Source organism: Amblyomma maculatum, chromosome 11 (assembly GCF_055883805.1).
Source record: "Amblyomma maculatum isolate TAMU_Amacu chromosome 11, ASM5588380v1, whole genome shotgun sequence".
NCBI lineage: Eukaryota > Metazoa > Arthropoda > Arachnida > Ixodida > Ixodidae > Amblyomma > Amblyomma maculatum.
In genome coordinates, this window is record NC_139354.1 from 83494518 (window position 1) to 83511843 (window position 17326).

Here is a 17326-nt window from a genome sequence, read left to right on the forward strand (position 1 = left end):
AGCTCAGACATACATCATTTCAAATTAATCTAAACATTCATATTGATGCTATAAAGGCGCATAAGCATAAATGAATTGAAATAACGCGCAGGGCTATTCGCCAAACATTTCGACATAAATACGGCATCCCCTAGGCCGCATGTTGTAACATATTGAACTGAGAAGGCCTTCACTTGTAAATTTGCATTTACATATATTACATTTTCACAATTACATATATACATCTTTTTCACAATAATTCACTAGTCTAATGATTAGACACACAAAATAGCAGTTGTGGTAGAGCGACAGGCATGGTAAAATAGCATAAATTGAACTTCTCAAAATTGCATCATACATATAACTATTATTGTACGGGTGTATGCCAATCAGTGAATTCTTTTCTCGCAGTTCCCACTGTCAAAGATTCTACAAGCGGACACAAAGAGAGCAAAATGCACAATTGACAAGGATACACTGGTTGAAGTCCAACATTATTCATATTTCAAAAACTTAGTCGAATACCTTGAGTCATTAGAAGTGTAAGTAGAGCAAAACATTTTGTAGAAAATCATGCGGAATAGCGCGTTCTGTATAAAAATGCTGCAAACGCTGTTTCCTTTCTTAAACAAAAATCACGGTGCAATATATGTTCTTCTTTCATAAAGACAGGCAGAGCGAGTGTCCAATAAAGTAGTGCGCTATTCAAGATATAAATGAAAAAGGAAAACGTGAACTCATAAGGCTAATTATTATTATCAATAGAATTATACACATCGCCGAGGAAGCCACTGTTCCACTAAAAGAAGTATAAGGACTAAACGTATCAAGTTCCTCAGGATGACTTTTGCAGGCTGTGTCAAGGCCTTAAGTGTTTATTCATACTGCTGCAACCTGAGAAGGCTCCATTTATTCTTTTGAATAACTCGCCCTAGCAGCCGCTTAAACACGTTGGCGTTATCACGCATATTGAGTAGGTTCTATTTCGAATGTTTCCCACGTATTTGCCATTTCAGCACACTTTGATAAAACGTCTAAGGGTATGATGTCGCTTTCACAAACCCTTCTAACGTCTATATATTTGCGAGAAAGATGCTATTTTGCTTCCTGTATCTGAAAAAAAAAATTACTAGTATGTGCACTTTCGGAAGACATCATGGTCGTGTACATGCATTTGGTCGGTAAGAATTAAAGAAACTTTGTTTCGGTGCTTGTGTTCACCATATTCCGTGGCCTTGGCCACAATCCCTCTCACGGGACTGAACGGCAGCACTCCCTCGGAGGAACCCGTGTATTGTGTTGTGTGGAATATTCTCCGAACCCTGCTCGACCCCACAACCACTAAACAACAGACAGCCATCAACACGCACCACCTCACTCACACTACAGCACAACAAGGTACAGACTTCCTTGAATATCTCACACAGCAATAGATTTCGCCCCCCTCCCACCTTCCTCCACGCCCCCATCCCGTTTCCCACCTAAACCAAGGCTGGATGAGGACATAACCACCGTGGAGGTACCGGCCACCCTCGCCCACATCACTTGTAGCACTGCACCCGGGCCTGACCAAATTACATACAGGCTCCTTCGAAACATCTATCTCTCTCAACTCAGAGCTTACTACAAACGACACTGGCGGGAGCGCACTTTACCAGCCTTTCCGAAGCACGCAGTAATCAACTTCATTCCTAAGACAAGAAAACCCCTTTCCTCAGACAATCTATGGCCTATTTCTCTCACAGGTTGTCTAGGAAAGCTCTATGAACCCGTAATCTTTAGACGGCTTCAACCTGAACTCGAATCTACGGCCTTTTTTGCTCACTCCTAATTCGGCTTCTGCCCACATCCCTGCACTCAAGACATTCTACCTGAAATAGACCGTCCTAAACATTACCCTAAAGAAACATGCCACACGGGCCATGCTGGCACTTGATATACAAAAGCATTTGGCAGCGTGAGCCATGACCACATTCTGTCTACCCTTGCCACAACTAACTGCGGGCTACGCATCTGGCGCTACGTTGAGGCATTCCTAACCAAACGCCCGGCTCATATCACACTCGGGTCCTACACCTCCCCGATCATCTATTTACCCAACTGAGGCACACCGCAAGGTTCAGTCTTCTCACCCATTCCTAACACCCTTAGCCCGGATACTCGAAACTATACCTGACCTTCATAACGCAATATACGCAGACGACATCACACTATGGACTACTAAGGGTTGCCCTGGCCAAGTTGAATATACTTTGCAACTTGCTACAGATACCATCCACACATATACACAGGGTATAGGTATTGCGTGTGCACCGCAGAAATCTGAGCTCCTAGTCATCAAGCCTTCCTCACGTGCCCCAAACATTAACGTACTCCTTGACAACTCAACGATTCCCAAACTACCACGGCTCCGACTGATGTGTATCCACATTTAACAGGCCACTAGAGCAACCCACACCGTACAGCTCTTGCAGCGCCAAATCAACCAGATAACACATCTCGTTTGTCGCACTTCTAGCCGCAGTCATGGCCTCAAGGAAAAAGACACTAAGTCTCGTAGACGCCTTATCGTTAGTCGACTAGCCTGCCACCTCCCCTACCAACACATCCCCAAAACCCAACTCAATAAACTTTACGTCCCGCACCGCTCAGCCGTTAAAGCTGCCCGCCGTTTACCTCATCATAACAGTACGATTCGGCTCCCTCAATTAGGCATACATAACAATGTTAAAAAGATCATAGAGGCGCACCTCTCCAGCCAACAACGTCGACTCCGCACAACACCTACAGGCACTCATATCCTGCGCCGATTGGGCTACAATACCCCTGATCCCTCACCTCACACTCATATAGCCATTCCTCCGCATCTGCTAAGCCTCCTCGAGCTCAAACCCGTCCCACGAAATATGAATCCCGAACACCACAAAGGCCGTCGCGCAGCCCCCGTGCCTCATATTTTTCAAAGCAGTGCTCTACACGCCAGGACATCATCTACACGGATACTTCACACAAGCCGGACATTTCTCACATCGGCCCTACTGTGTTCACGCACATTCGCCGCTCAACGTTCAATGCCGCCTCCATCCAATGCACTGGCATCGCTGAGGCTAAGTACTTGGTCATTACCCATACAAAAATTTGCTATGGTCAGCTATAGAAAATCCTTTGTATGGTCGGCTATAGAAATTTGGCCCAAATATCTATAGTCGCTTCTATGGCGGTCTTTAGGTTTTGCTATAGTCTGTTCTATAGAAGTCTTTAACCGGTTCTATGGACTTATGGCTCCCTATTTACTGCAGTCTTTAGCATTTTTTATGGTCAGGTATAAAATTTTATGGCGAGCTATAGAAAATTTTTTGTATGGTCGGCTACAGATATTTGGCCCAAAAAGCTATAGCCGTTCCTATGGTAGTCTTTAGGTTTTTCTATAATCTATTCTATAGAAGTCTTTAACCTATTCTATAGACTTATGGCTCCCTATGTACTGCAGTCTTTAGCATTTTCTATGGTCGCATGCAAACGTTTATGGCCAGCTTTAGAAAATCCTGTGTTTCGTCGGCTATAGATGTTTGGCCCAAAAAGCTATAGCCTGCTATAGAAGTCTATAGCCTATGGACTCATTCTGGTGTCCTAATTTAAGTATTTGCGGTCATTAGCATTTTCTATTGTCAGCTATAGAAAATTCGCGGGCGTGCGCGCGTGTATGTGTGTGCGTATGTGTGTTTGTGTATGCGAAAGTGTGTATGTGCATGTGTGTCATGCTCTATAACGTCGGGCGTTTATTTTCAATTCGATGCCTAAACAAATGAAAATTGGACAGCAGTCCCCACGACTAAAACCATCATGGGTCGGAGGTACTCGCTGCAGGCGTACTTCCATGCGGCGACAGTGCTCCCACCAGTTATACCAAGATTGTGACGTAATCCATTTGTCGTACACCGTTGTAGTTGATGACATACGGTTTCTCATTGCATACAGCACACAACTTTTAATCAAGCTAGAGTACAAGTTGCGCGACGGATTCGAACCGACGATATATGTACTTTCATATAAGGGTGTACGCCTACTGGTCTATAGCTTTTGGTATAGGTATACAGTATTCTATAGCCAGCTAAAACAGGATATATGACTTGCAGTCTGTAGCTTTAGAAGCATTGACATTTCTACAGACGGCTAAAGATAACTGTATGGCTACTAGTCTATAGCTTTGAGAGCATGCACTTTTCTATAGCCAGTTAAAGCAGCTTATATGACTTGCAGTCTGTAGCTTTAGAGGCATTGACATTTCTATAGACAGCTAAAGATAACTGTATGACTACTAGTCTATAGCTGCAGGAGCATACACTTTTCTACAGCCAGCTAAAGCAGCTTATATGGATATCAGTCTGTAGCTTTACAGCCATTTAAATTTCTATACACTGCTAAAGATAACTGTATGACAAATAGTATATAGCTTTAGGAGCATACACTGTTCCATCGCCAGCTAAGCAGCTTATATGGCTTGTAGTCTGTAGCTTTAGAGGCATTCACATTTCTATAGACCGCTAAAGGTAACTGTATGGCTACTTGTCTATAGATTCAGGAACATACACTTTTCTATAACCAGCTAAAGCATCTTATATAACTTGTAGTCTGTAGCTTTAGAGGCATTCAAATTTCTATAGACATCTAAAGATATCGGTATTACTAATATTCTATAGCTTCAGGGGCATAAAATTTTCTATAGCTTGCTAAAACTGATTCTATGGCTTACAGTCTGTAGCTTTAGAGGAGTTCAAATTTCTATAGACAGCTAAAGATAACTGAATGACTAATAATCTATAGCTACAGGAGCATAAACTTTTCTATACCTTGCTAAAACTGATTCTATGGCTTGCAATCTGTAGCTTTAGAGCCATTCAAATTTCTATAGACAGCTAAAGATAACTCTATGACTAAAAGTCTATAGCTTCATGGACATATGGTTTTCTATAGTTCGCTAAAGAGATTTTGTTTTGTTCAGAAGCTATAGACAAAGTGATATAGAATTTCTATAGCTGCCTATAAATATATCAGTGGCACTTTATAGCAGACTATAAAAGTCCATAGATAGACATTACTGACCATAAACTTTTCCATTGAAGTACATAGACCATTTTTGTATGGGTACACTCAGTATTGCACACATAAGTCAGTTCCACACTCAGCACGCCCGATATGCACAGACTCCTAAACAGCATACAGATATAACCTGCGAGGAATCCTCCACCCCCCCCCCATACTCCATCTGCTAAGATATTATCTACTCAACCTACATCTCTCGATCCCATCACCATTACATGGGTACCTGGGCACGAGGACATTCTCGGAAATGAGCGCGCTCATGCGTTTGTCCAAGAAATAAGCTTCCGGGCGCCGGTGGATGGCCTCCCCAAACCTTCATTATACACCCCCATCGAAACTCTTGACTACACTACAATAGTTCACTACTACCGTCATTGCCGTGCCACGTACCCGCCACCCCATCACACGCTTTCTCACATCGAGATCACGTACTGGCGACAACACCAGACACATTCGTTCCCATCTCCTCAATTTGCCCACATCTTTCACCCCACGGACTTCCCACCATACAGCACCACATGCAACGCCACCTCACCCAACCTGTACTATTATTTATGGGAATTCCCACATCCCATCCGCGTTCCTCCCGTCAAACACCCCATCCCCTCCTCTTGGGAGGCTGCCATACAAGCCACGTAACCTGCAGATCAGTTGCGGCTGGTCGAGCGGGCTAAGCTAGAAGGAACAGCCAGAGGGCTTCTGGACTAAGAGGTCCTCCCGGGAGTGTTAACATTTTTTTATTGAAATAAAGTATTTTCCTCCTCCTCCTCCCAATCCCTGTCATTATTTGGCGATGAAATAGTAGTCTAACTCAGGAGCATTTATTTGTCCTTGGCATTGCCTAAAGAGGCGAGACGTTGGTGTCCCGTGAAAGGGTCACTAGACTGAAGCTAAATCAGAAATAGCAGCTATGAAGTGAAACAGCTTTGAAGTGAAACAGCTTTGAAGTGAAACAAGATAAAATTCATAAACGAGGATTTTTTCCTTCCGGTAACATTTAAGTTTACGATTTGTAGAAATGACTAACATTTGCCGGGTGTTGTAAACTTACTTCGTTTTCACATTGTGCCGTAAATTCGCTATCATGGCTTGGATTATGCTTGTACTAAGGAGCTCTATGAAATAGTCGTAAAGATGTACTGACAACTGCGTTCCTTTGTCAATTAAAGACAATATGGGTGATGTCGCTCGCAGAGAGCATGAATATTTTCGAAAATTAGGAATAGCAGCTCGGATATTTTCGTATTCTTTATTGAAATGTGTGAGAACGCATAATTTAACATTATTTAAAAACAAATCAAATAACTCATGAATTTCTCCAATCCCTTTCAAGAGGTAAGTAATCAGGTATATAATATTTCACTGTTATTCCAAAAACGGAGCCTACACCTATTTTCCTGTCACGATCAGTAAGCGCCAGATAAATTCTTCAGTCAGCGACGTAGTATATTTGTACAATGACATTTATGAATGCTTATTTTTTCTTTACTCTTTTCATATCGTTATCTTAAACCCTGCGAGAGATACGCCAGTGCGTTCTGTGCCGGCGAATTATACATCAATGCGGATATTCACGAAATAGAGCTCAGTCAAGATATTAACAGTAAACTAAAATAACCAATGAACTTCTTTATCTTTGATTTGATGGGCCAGCATTAAGCCTGTCAAGATAGTTTAAATTGCTTAATGGGCCATGCATTTCGAAATATTTTACCCAAACATACGCATCTTTCGCTCGTAAACTTCGTTTCGCGCGATGAACGTCTTCAAAATAGAGTAGCTAGGCATCGTAATGTCACGGAAATATGGTTAACTGGTGTTAGCGCACAAAAGACAAATGACTTTCGCGTTTGCTATATTAGAAATGCAAGCAACATCACATTAAAACTGTGCAAGACGGGAAGCCAAACTTCACAGCAAGTGAATGCGTATATTTGGCGTTAAACATTACAAAATGCATAACCGATAACGGTAATATAAAAAACTTGAGTCGACCTTTATATTCACGGCCTTTAATTTCCTTATATATTACCCCTTATTGTTAAAAACACCAAAGTTGTTTAGTTACAATTTGGTGAATTAATTATTTTCTCATTGATTTCTATCACGCACGTATGCCCGCATTGCTTGTCATTACGCACCGACTTGTCTCAAGTAGGGATTAAAATATTGATTTGTGCTATAATTAACCTATCCAGCATAATTATCATGTTGGTTTTTGTACTAGTACGTCTAAGGTACGAACAACATTACCCATTCCTGATCAAGAAGTGCAAGCCCCATACGTAGTTATCGCTTTTCTCATATTCCCTGTCGTAATGAAAAAGGCGAAAAATAATTTTAAGCGAGAGGTTATACAGCTGTTGCGGTTGAAAAGGTGACATTGGCATCAAGTGTCGGAGATAATCGGGTGCTGCGTCAAAGAAATTGTAGCACGTTAATGTTTAATTCTAGTGATTGATGATTGGTTGGTGTGTGATGGGCGATAACTAGTTAATCAAAGGAATGGGCATAATTGAATAAATAAATAAAACGAAAAACATTGAAAAAGATAGTTCAGGTAAATCTAATGCTAAAGATTGAAAAGGCAATGTCTGATAATGATAAGTAAAACTATAAAGTGCATAATAGACTAAAAAGTATTGAATTTGTAAAAAAAATTCAAAACTTGAAAACAGGCGACTTCGAAAGTTTGGGAATGCTCAGAACGAAAAGCCAGGACTCGATGGTTGTAATTAAGAAAATTTATATGCGTATTAGATCATTTATACTTAATTCAGAAATTTAAGAATAAAAATACCTTCAAAAGTGTTGTGATATTATAAAAGCAAAAAAGTGTGAAGAATAAAAATGAAAAATTTAAGAACCATCGTCCGTGAGTGTGTGTTACGCTATCGCGTCATACTCACAGCGGCTGAGCTGAACTGTCCTCCTAAATATTCCTTATTACATACAACTATACATAATAACAGGTCTGGCACACTGAATTCATGCGTAGGACAGTTAGTAGCGGTTAGTGTCAAAAGTAATAGCTTGATTTTGTTCAAGCTATTTGTTTTAGCGCGAAATATAATTGCTTTCGTTTTCCTGGAAACAAAGTGAAGGCGAATAGACTTGGAAAAGTTAGATAGCTGAAAGAATACATTATTGCATTGTATTATTAAGTTATGCACATTATGGTCAGGAAATAAAAGATTCTGTCATCAGTGTAAAATACAAACTATACTGTATTACCTGTATCTACAAAGTCAATACCTTGTCTAATTTGTAAGAGGCATTTATAGGCTCTAGTTTTTAGCTAAAACTCTCACAAAACCTGTTGCTGAAGGAGGACCTCAGCTAGGTGAGACAAGTACCGCGAATTCCGTAACCTTCGATTTCTGCAAGAAGAATGCTGTGATTCAGGGAGTCGAAGGCCTTGCTAAAATCTATAAAAATGACAAGCGAGAACAGGTTACTTTGAATGTTGTGGGATATCTTCTTTTAACGTCAGTGAGGCAGTGTCTGTCGACCTGCCTTTCCTAGAACCAAAATCAGTTTTGTTATATTTTCCCTGTCCGAAGTCTTTTTTATACGAGAAAAAATTATTTTCAAGCTCTTAAAAAAAAAAAAAAACAGGCAGAAATGAGACTGAGTGGTAGCTTGTTGCTAAGTTTGAGTCTCCACCCTTAAAAACTGCAGAAATTATTGCAAATTTCATTTTTTTTTTTCTGGAAAGGCCCCCGTTTCTATAATTTTAGATATGTAAGAAAGTAAGTGCTCTAGTTTGACACACGGTTTTTTAGCCTTTTTTCTTTGTGTTATAGTTTCCAACAGAAAATTCTTAGATTATATACGCACAGACTGTTTTATTAATTATTTATAAACTTTGTCAGAATTCCGATGCTTTAGTACAGAAGCCCAGTCCTCGCTCATGATTTCAGTCTTGAAAGAGTTTAAACTTTCCCCTGTTATGCACTGTACCAAAATTGTTTTCCTTTTGATGCTTTTGTCCAGTGAAATAATCTGATACGTTAGAAAGGTGGGACAATGGTCACTTATATCAGAGTCCACTCTGCCTGCACTGTAGACATCTGTATCAATATTAGTGGCGGTAAGATCTAGCATAGACAATTTGGAACATGTTATTCGAGTTGGTGTTGTAATTACGTTGATTAAACGAGATGAAACTAGTTTCGCATTAAAGTCACGAACACAACGGTTTACCTCTGAGATATTTATGGTAAAATCACCGACATTAATAGGCATGAGGCTATTTTACCAACAAATTATAAGATTCTTCGCAGAGATCTATAAAGCAAGTAACATAGTTGGCGGGCGGTACACGACAGATATTAGTTCTTTCTCATTCTCTCGCATTAAAATTTCAAAACAAGCAGTGATGTTAATATATTATTGTAATTCTTCGCAATTCTTCTTTCTTGCAAATGGATTTGCAATGGCATCACCACGGCTAATTTTACGATTAAGAAAGAAGTTATTATAACCATTTAGTTACACCATTTTGCTACTACTTGTATCCAAGGTTTCCGACAGCATTACGACGTTAATCTATGAACAAAAGTCTTCCGAGAAAAAAATCAAATGTCACCTTTTTTACTGTTGACTAAACGTGCATTGATATGCAAGAGTGACTCGCTTGAAGAATGAATAAACTTGACATCCCAAGGCAGAGATGTTTAATGCTAAATGATCTTTCAAGGCTTTGAAACAGAGAGCACACAGCCTCATAACCAAAACACTGACATTCATGCGTTATCGCCATCAAGAGCTGTGCCATTTTCCTGCCTAAAAAAGCTTTTCTCTGTCATGTTCACTTGTCACCTGGATAGTGAGCATGCCATCGGCCTGCCTGGCACACTACATGCATACATTGTACATAGTATACGAGTATATATACATCCCTGCTTTGGGTGGGTAACAGCTGGAGACATCTGGTTTACATTACAAATTGCATTGTTATGTAATCGCACTGGTAAATCATGGCCTTGTCCCGATGGTCTTTCGTTTAGTGTCCGGCTACAGGGCGTTTCCAGGGAACCGCGTGTAAATGGAAAATTTCAATTGCATTGCCTTATAATAAGAGACAAGCGCCAGAGGGAATTTTAAATGGGGAATCTAAGAAATATGTCCGTGATCTTGTCAGTATAGCACTATATTTGTTATCCTGGTGCAGGGTTTGGAGGTAAGGACATATTGACTGCGTATATCTCATGGGCTTTCGTGTTTTCTTTTTCAGCACAAAACTGCTAAATTATTTGGGATGGTTCATTACACGAGAAATCGTAGATGTTTTGATGAGCGATATACGAAAGAAGCTTGACGCTTTCCTCCAGGCAGCAGGGAAACCAGGCGTAGCAGTGGAATTAAATTCACAAACATGTATCGAGAAACTCATTGGCTCCTACGCTATACTGGAAAAAGGAATAGCACACCTGTACCTAAAGGATTATTTCCCAAGGGCTTCCATTGATAAGGTGAGTGATATAGGTGCCCTTAGTATACCTGTGGGGAGTGCTTTTTTGATATCGCCGCACGTGGAGTGCGAAAGTTTAGAACTCACGGATCGTACAGTACCAAACAAATATCAAATTACTAGTTTGACAAGAATATAAACAATGGCTGCCAACCGGCTGTTTTGCTATGGCAAGCCCTTCCTTTCTCTTGGATCAAATGAGTTTGTAGTGCTCTTGCCGATGCCAAAAGACTATAGGGGATCAAAGCTTCCTTTCTGTCTGGTCGCTGGCTTGCGATACTGGCTTTAAACATTTGCGCACGATACTTATCTCACCCCCTGTATTGCGCCATTTCTAGCCGACTGCTCCTACCGAAATGCACATCGATGCCGCCGACGCCCACCTAGGCGCTGTTCTTGCCCACGAAAAACCCGGTGTTGATGAATACGCTGTGGCGTACGCAAGTCGAACTTTGTCCAGGGCTCAGACCAATTACTCGGTTGCAGAAAAAGAATGCTTGGACATTGTTTGGGCGATTCAGAAATTTTGGTCAGAATTGTATGGGTGCCCAATAGATGTTTTTACAGACCACCACGCTTTGTCTTAATCAAAGATTCCACCGGCCATGTTGGCCGCTGGTCGCTTAGTTTACAAGAGTATCATATCCGAGTCATCCATCTTACAGGGCGCAAGCACAATGAAGCAGACACTTTATCTCACTCTTCGGTGCCGCCTAAAGCTCCGTTGTCCACTGCCTTCAAAACCACCTTGTCTCCCTTGTCCATCGGCGACATGCCATCAGATGAGCACCAGAAGCCGTGGCTAGCCTCACTCATCAATCCTCTTAAAGTCTCTTTCGTCGGCCCCTCGCGCCCTTCGTCAAGTGCTATATTTCGCCCTTCATGACCGCCTCCTTTATCGACGCAGCTATATGCCAGATGAGCATAAGTGGCTTCTCGTCGCGCCTCGGCACCTCCATAGTGACATCTGCGCGTCCCTACCATAATGATCCCCAGTGTATTCAAGACTTATGAACGGTTGCGACAGCGCTTTTATTTGTGCTGTATGCAGTGACTGTATAACAGCACAAGAGAAAAACACAAAGTGCCCGTTCTGTGGTTCTCTGCTTTGGTGTTTGTCTCTTGAGCTGTTTTCCAGCCAATATGTTACACTAACTTACCCCTTTGGCTATAGTGTTGAGCGGTATGTATACCTTCGTCAGTAGGTATGTGCGCTCGTGCATCGATTGCCAGCATCGCAAGCCTTTACCCATCCGGCGGCTTGACTATGGCTTCTGCCGTGTGCAGACCAACTCTTTGATCGTGTCGGCCTCAATTTGTATGGACCTCTGCCATACACATCCGCAGGGAATCTCTAGATCATCGTTGCCGTCCATCACCTTACCTGCTATGCGGAGACAGCAGTACTTAAGAATTCAGCTGCACCCAATATCGCGTACGTTTTTCTTCGCCAGAATTCATTCTAGGGAAGGGACCCGCCATGATCATCTGAGTGATCGAGGCAAATTCTTTTTATCTGAAGTTGCTGAATCACTCCTATGCGAATGTGAAACCATCCAGCGGATAGCCAGCGCACAACCCTCAAACCAAGGACCTCATAGAACGCTTCAATTGAACACTGGGTGGCATGTCCAAGTACATCGCCTCCGATCACTCCGACTAGGACAAGATTCTCCCATTTCTAAGATATGCCTACAACACCGCTGTTCAAGCAACTACCCGATTCTCACCACTTTTTGTATGGCCGTGAAAATTCTGCTCCACTCGGCACCATCCTTCCTTACTGTCCTAATGTCTCAGTATATACCTCGCTTTTAGCAACGGGCAGGTACGCTGAAGAATGCTGCCAGCTGTCTCGATCGCTTACTTGGGAACTGTAAGCCCAGAAGCAAACGCACAGCGACAGCAGTCACTCTGCCCACAAGTTCCTTCATCGTGGTCACGTATGGCTCAGGCTCGCATCGACACCGCCTGGTCTGTGCAGCAAGTTTATCACCAAATACCACGCACACTATTTGTGCTGCAATTAACTTCTCCGGTCATTTACCTAGTTGAACCGCCAGCCGCTTGCACCGACCTTCGCTACCATGGGATTGAGATCTTTCACGTCAACCATTTGAAGCCCTATTTCAATCCCGCTATCTTTTTGTCCTTTTGAGTATCGAAGAGGGCTCCTAATTTCTGCGGGAGCCAGATTATAAAGAAGCTGCACTTAAGCGGAAAGATGGCTTAGAGACAGAAAGAAGGAAGCGCTTCTGCGAACTAGCTGTTCATAAGCTAAACAACCATCGCTCCAGTCCTGCCCGCTAACAGTACCTGAACCCCCGCTTAACAACGTCGTTTTAATCTTTCTTTTTTTTTTTCAATCGAGGAATGTATCTGCCATGTACATGGCACATGTTTGCTTCCCACGATGGGATGAGGTTGATATAAAGGTTTGCTCAGATAGCATGCAGGCTCACCATTTGCTTATGTTTTCGTAAACATTAATGCATTCCTCCGGAGCACGTTACGACAATACGCTCTAATTATATGATATTGTGACATACCTTTTTTTTTTAATTACTTTTCAACATACAGCCAGAAAATAGCCTTCCTTTATTGCTTTGCATTTTATCGCTTGGACAGTAAAGGGTGCGCGCAAGCGCCCTCGCCTTAGCTTCATGCCACGATTTCCTCAGCCATCTTCCTCTTTCTATCCTTTATCTACATTTATCCCCCCTCCCCCCAAACGTGTATATAGCCTACTGGGTATCGTCTGTTAACCGCCCTGCTATCCGTTCTTCATTTCGTCTATCTCTCTTTCACAGAATTTTTTTGCGTTTCCCAGGAGCTTTTAACAGACTAAGTGTAAGGTCTAGTGTATGCTTTCCACTTACTTGGTTGTGTGGGTTTGCGTGGAAGACACACACGCTCTCTTTCTCTCGCTCTCTCTCTCTCTTTCTCACTGCGTTGTTTTCTGCGCTCTACACAACTCAAGGCGACACCAAATGTTATAGTTTTAAGCAGACTTGCTGACCTGACGGTAGCCAGTCATAACTCAGCTGTTCAAAAAATGGGGAGAACAATGCCAGTAGGGAAAATTAATTGATACTTAAAGATTGCGAGCGTTCACCTCGGACATGGACCATGCCGGCATGCTTGCGCCTCTACGCCAGTGGTGAAGCTGCTTCGCAAATCTGTCGATTCCCTCTGTTTATGATGATCTCCATAAAAGTTTTAGATCCTGCATTCAAATTTCGCTGATAAAGGAACGTGAGGGGTCATCGGCACTTATGACGACCAATGTCACTTTCCGCTTCCAATCTATTCCAAGCCACTGCTACTATTCTGTCGCAGTTCTTACTGCTCAACTGTAATGCTCCCCGCGCCTCGCTGACTCGCTATGCCTCTCCGTGCCGAATTTCCTACCGCAAGTATGCCACGACACACTGAGACCGCAACTGCGCAACATATTACACTTGGCCTTGCTGCAAGACAAGGGTGCGAATATTGGGATGCGCTGCAACAGCTCGGTTCCTGGATCACTGTAGTGTTTCATACTTGGTGCTAATATACAGTAGCAGACAACAGCTATGTTTTCTTCGATCACTTGTTTCTTTTCTTCAGAATGCATAACCCAGTTGTGTTCTTGCGTAACCAGGCACCATCCTACTGAACACAACACGCGTACGCCACAATTTGAACAAAAATACGAACAGTCTAGAATAGGGCCACAGACGTCCATGCGGTGCCTTTTATTTGCCGCTTCCTTGAACGCCTCACCACTGACTATGCAGATTCAAAGGGATGTCGCAGCATTCTATACTTGCCAATCGCTCTGATGACGCCATCAGGAAAACAAAAATCCCATCTTCATTGTTGGGAGTCAAACCTCCATCCTTCGAAACCCCAGCAGAGCGATTTACGAACGGCGCTACACTCAAGATCGTCAAACGTACATCATAACTCTTGTCTACCGTGAGGATGCTAGTAGCGGTATTGCGCGAGTGACAGACAGTCCGCCTTTCCTGTAAACTAATTATATAATGCCGGTGAACTTCGATGCGTTCAACGGAACGCTGGTTGAGGTCGACAAGGGGCGCGGGATGTACCGTGTACAGCAGAAACGCTCAGACGTTCGCATTTCTCCACTGCATATTCTGTAGTTATCTCATAATTTTTGCTGACTTATATACAGCGGCAGGACATATTCTTGCTGGACGTAAAAGGCGTTGGTGGACAGGGCCGCCTCCAAAAGCTTGTATTCGAATTCTGTACGAGGCAAGCGATTGAGGTGTGCTGCACACCACCAGGATGTGTCCAAACGAGTGGGCAGGCGGCACACCGGGGAAAACAAAGATGCAGCGCGTGGGGTGTATTTTACTGCTAATGTGTAGGTTAGGATATATTTTAGATTGGATAAGGAGCCTGTGAATGATGTCGGCTGTGGTTAATTTCCTGCGTAGCGGGGGATATTTTTGCCTCTGCAGGATGCAATGTTCCAGACGATCCCCACCCACATGAAGTACCGTAATATGTGGCCGGATGGGGTGGCCGTCCGCCTTGTCTTTATCTATATGATCTATGGTGGTGCGCCCGGCTAACAAATTCTCGGGGTAGGCCATGCGCCATCTGATCCCTCTTAAGCGTTTCGCCCACAGGAATGAATTTAACGCAATGATGTTGTTTGCATTTTGTGAAGTTGAGAAGAGCTGATGCTTTAGATGCTTTAGGCGAATTCCACATAACTTTCGTTTTTCTTTGTTTTTAGGCAAATAGTGTTGCAAAACATCTTGAAGCCATTTTCAAAACCTTTATTGAAAACAATTCTTGGATGGATGATCGCACACGTAATAATATGACTGATTGGGTAAGAGAATGATTTCTTTTTGTTTTTATTTTCTTAAGCGCATTTAAACGTTATGCAGCATGTTCTGATTTGTAGAGCTTTCTGATGCAGAACATTAGTAAAAAAACCTTGCCTGAGGAGACCTAATTGCCTTTGGTTAGGCAGCACCAATGATTCGTTCTAACTTGACTGATTTCATTCAGTGACTAATCGATGCTCCATAGATGACTGCGCTTAGAAACAAAATCCGATGTGGCATACCATTCACTTCGTGAAGTTCATGGCGTAGTTTAGCGCTAATTAGAAACAAAGTAGATGAAGAACAAAATTCATTTTTCAGGTCGTGAATAGCGCAGTGCTTGTGTTTGGATCTGTGGCCACTAGATTACCTGCGGATGAGTGGGACAAAGCATAGAACATACAAAACGGCGACGAAGTAACAGCAGGATAGGAAAGTAGGAAGACAGTCTCGAATTGAGACTGGGTGGCAAAGAACCAAATGAAAATTTATTTTAGGTATGTAGACTTACGCTCTGATACGGGAATGTATCTCGACAGGAATATAATGCACGTTCGCGAGAAGCGCACGATATACTGTGAAAGGGCATGAACCTTGTAGAGGGGAAGATTGTCCTGCGTCTGCCTGTAGCCGGTAGCAAACAATTTCAGAAAAAAAGAAAATATGGTAAAGATCCGACAGTAGTGCCTGGTGCCGGAAGAATGGGGTTAAAGTAGCGGGTACATGTGGGTACCGTTTTCTTCACGATGCCAGCTTAATAAAGGGGTGCTATGATAGGATGCTTTACCGCTGGTTGGCAAAGCACGAGACCTGTTCCAGGATAGCACGCCAGATTGAAAGTTCCAGAGATGGTGCTAAGTTTTAGGAACGGTCCGCAGGGACAACTAATCTGGTTCAGCTTCACTTGTGAAGGACATAATTTCGAGGCGCATACAAGATTCATCGCACACAGGAATATATAATACCTACTGTTTGACTGCCAAAGTTTTATGTTCGTCTTTAGCAACAAAACCCGGCGTTCAACAAACGTGGTTTAGGAAAACAAATTCCTTCATAAGGAATGAGATGTCAGCACCCCGGATACCAGTCAGCAACTGCAGCGAAATTTGAAGGAGCTTCTTGGCACAAATGACGCTGTCTTTAAATTCAAACAAATAAAGGTGACGGCATCTTTAGAATACAATAACGTTTTAAAAAAATTACTTCGACATAAAAAAAGGTTGAATTATAGGCGGGGTTTCAACTTACAAGATAGGCCCGCCATTTAAGCGCACTACTAAGGGTGTCACTTAAAGACCGCTTAAATGGTTTAGGAAGCAGAGGGGCTTATATATGTCATATGGTCAGTGAACCTCGCAACACAGCTGAGAACAGAACGACAAAAACAATAAAAACTAGCTATAAAAGGGAAAACAATGAAAGAAACAGCATGAAGAGAATTAAAAAGGAAATATCAAAAATTGATACTGCAATAAAAAGCCGTTAACAGATTCAACTCGAGAAAACAGACACAACTCACGTGAAGACATTCACTACGTAAGCGGCCTGAAGTGCCAGAATTAGGTTTTTTTTAAGAGGTAAATTTGACATACTACTAATAACGCGCCAATTATGGTTCGAGAATTCAGGTAAGTAACACATCACTGTTTAATTGGGCCGCAAATCCTATTGGCTTGTTACATATAGTGATTAATGTGCTTATAAAAGTCACTGCATTTTATGCCAATTGAACTCAAGAATGTACCCGTTGTCACGAAATCGGCGCACGTTTTTATTATTAGGCGCGGCGCCGCATCGAAGGTTCGACGACTTTCGAGGAACACCTCCTTTCCTGCATGAGGAGAGCGCGTGGCCTTGTGCGCATCGGCGTCACCCTCTTTCTCATCACTCGGCTGGCAGCGACGGTGACTCAACCGGA

The 17326-nt window shown here is 42.5% G+C and overlaps 1 long non-coding RNA gene across 1 annotated transcript; it reads left to right on the forward strand.

Moving 5' to 3' along the window:
• The first annotated feature begins 405 nt into the window (after positions 1–405).
• On the forward strand, positions 406–15391 carry LOC146174285 (uncharacterized). The gene is made up of 3 exons (XR_014702047.1): positions 406–521; positions 10322–10559; positions 15312–15391. It is a non-coding gene; the product is annotated as an uncharacterized LOC146174285 (long non-coding RNA).
• Positions 15392–17326: the final 1935 nt, after the last annotated feature.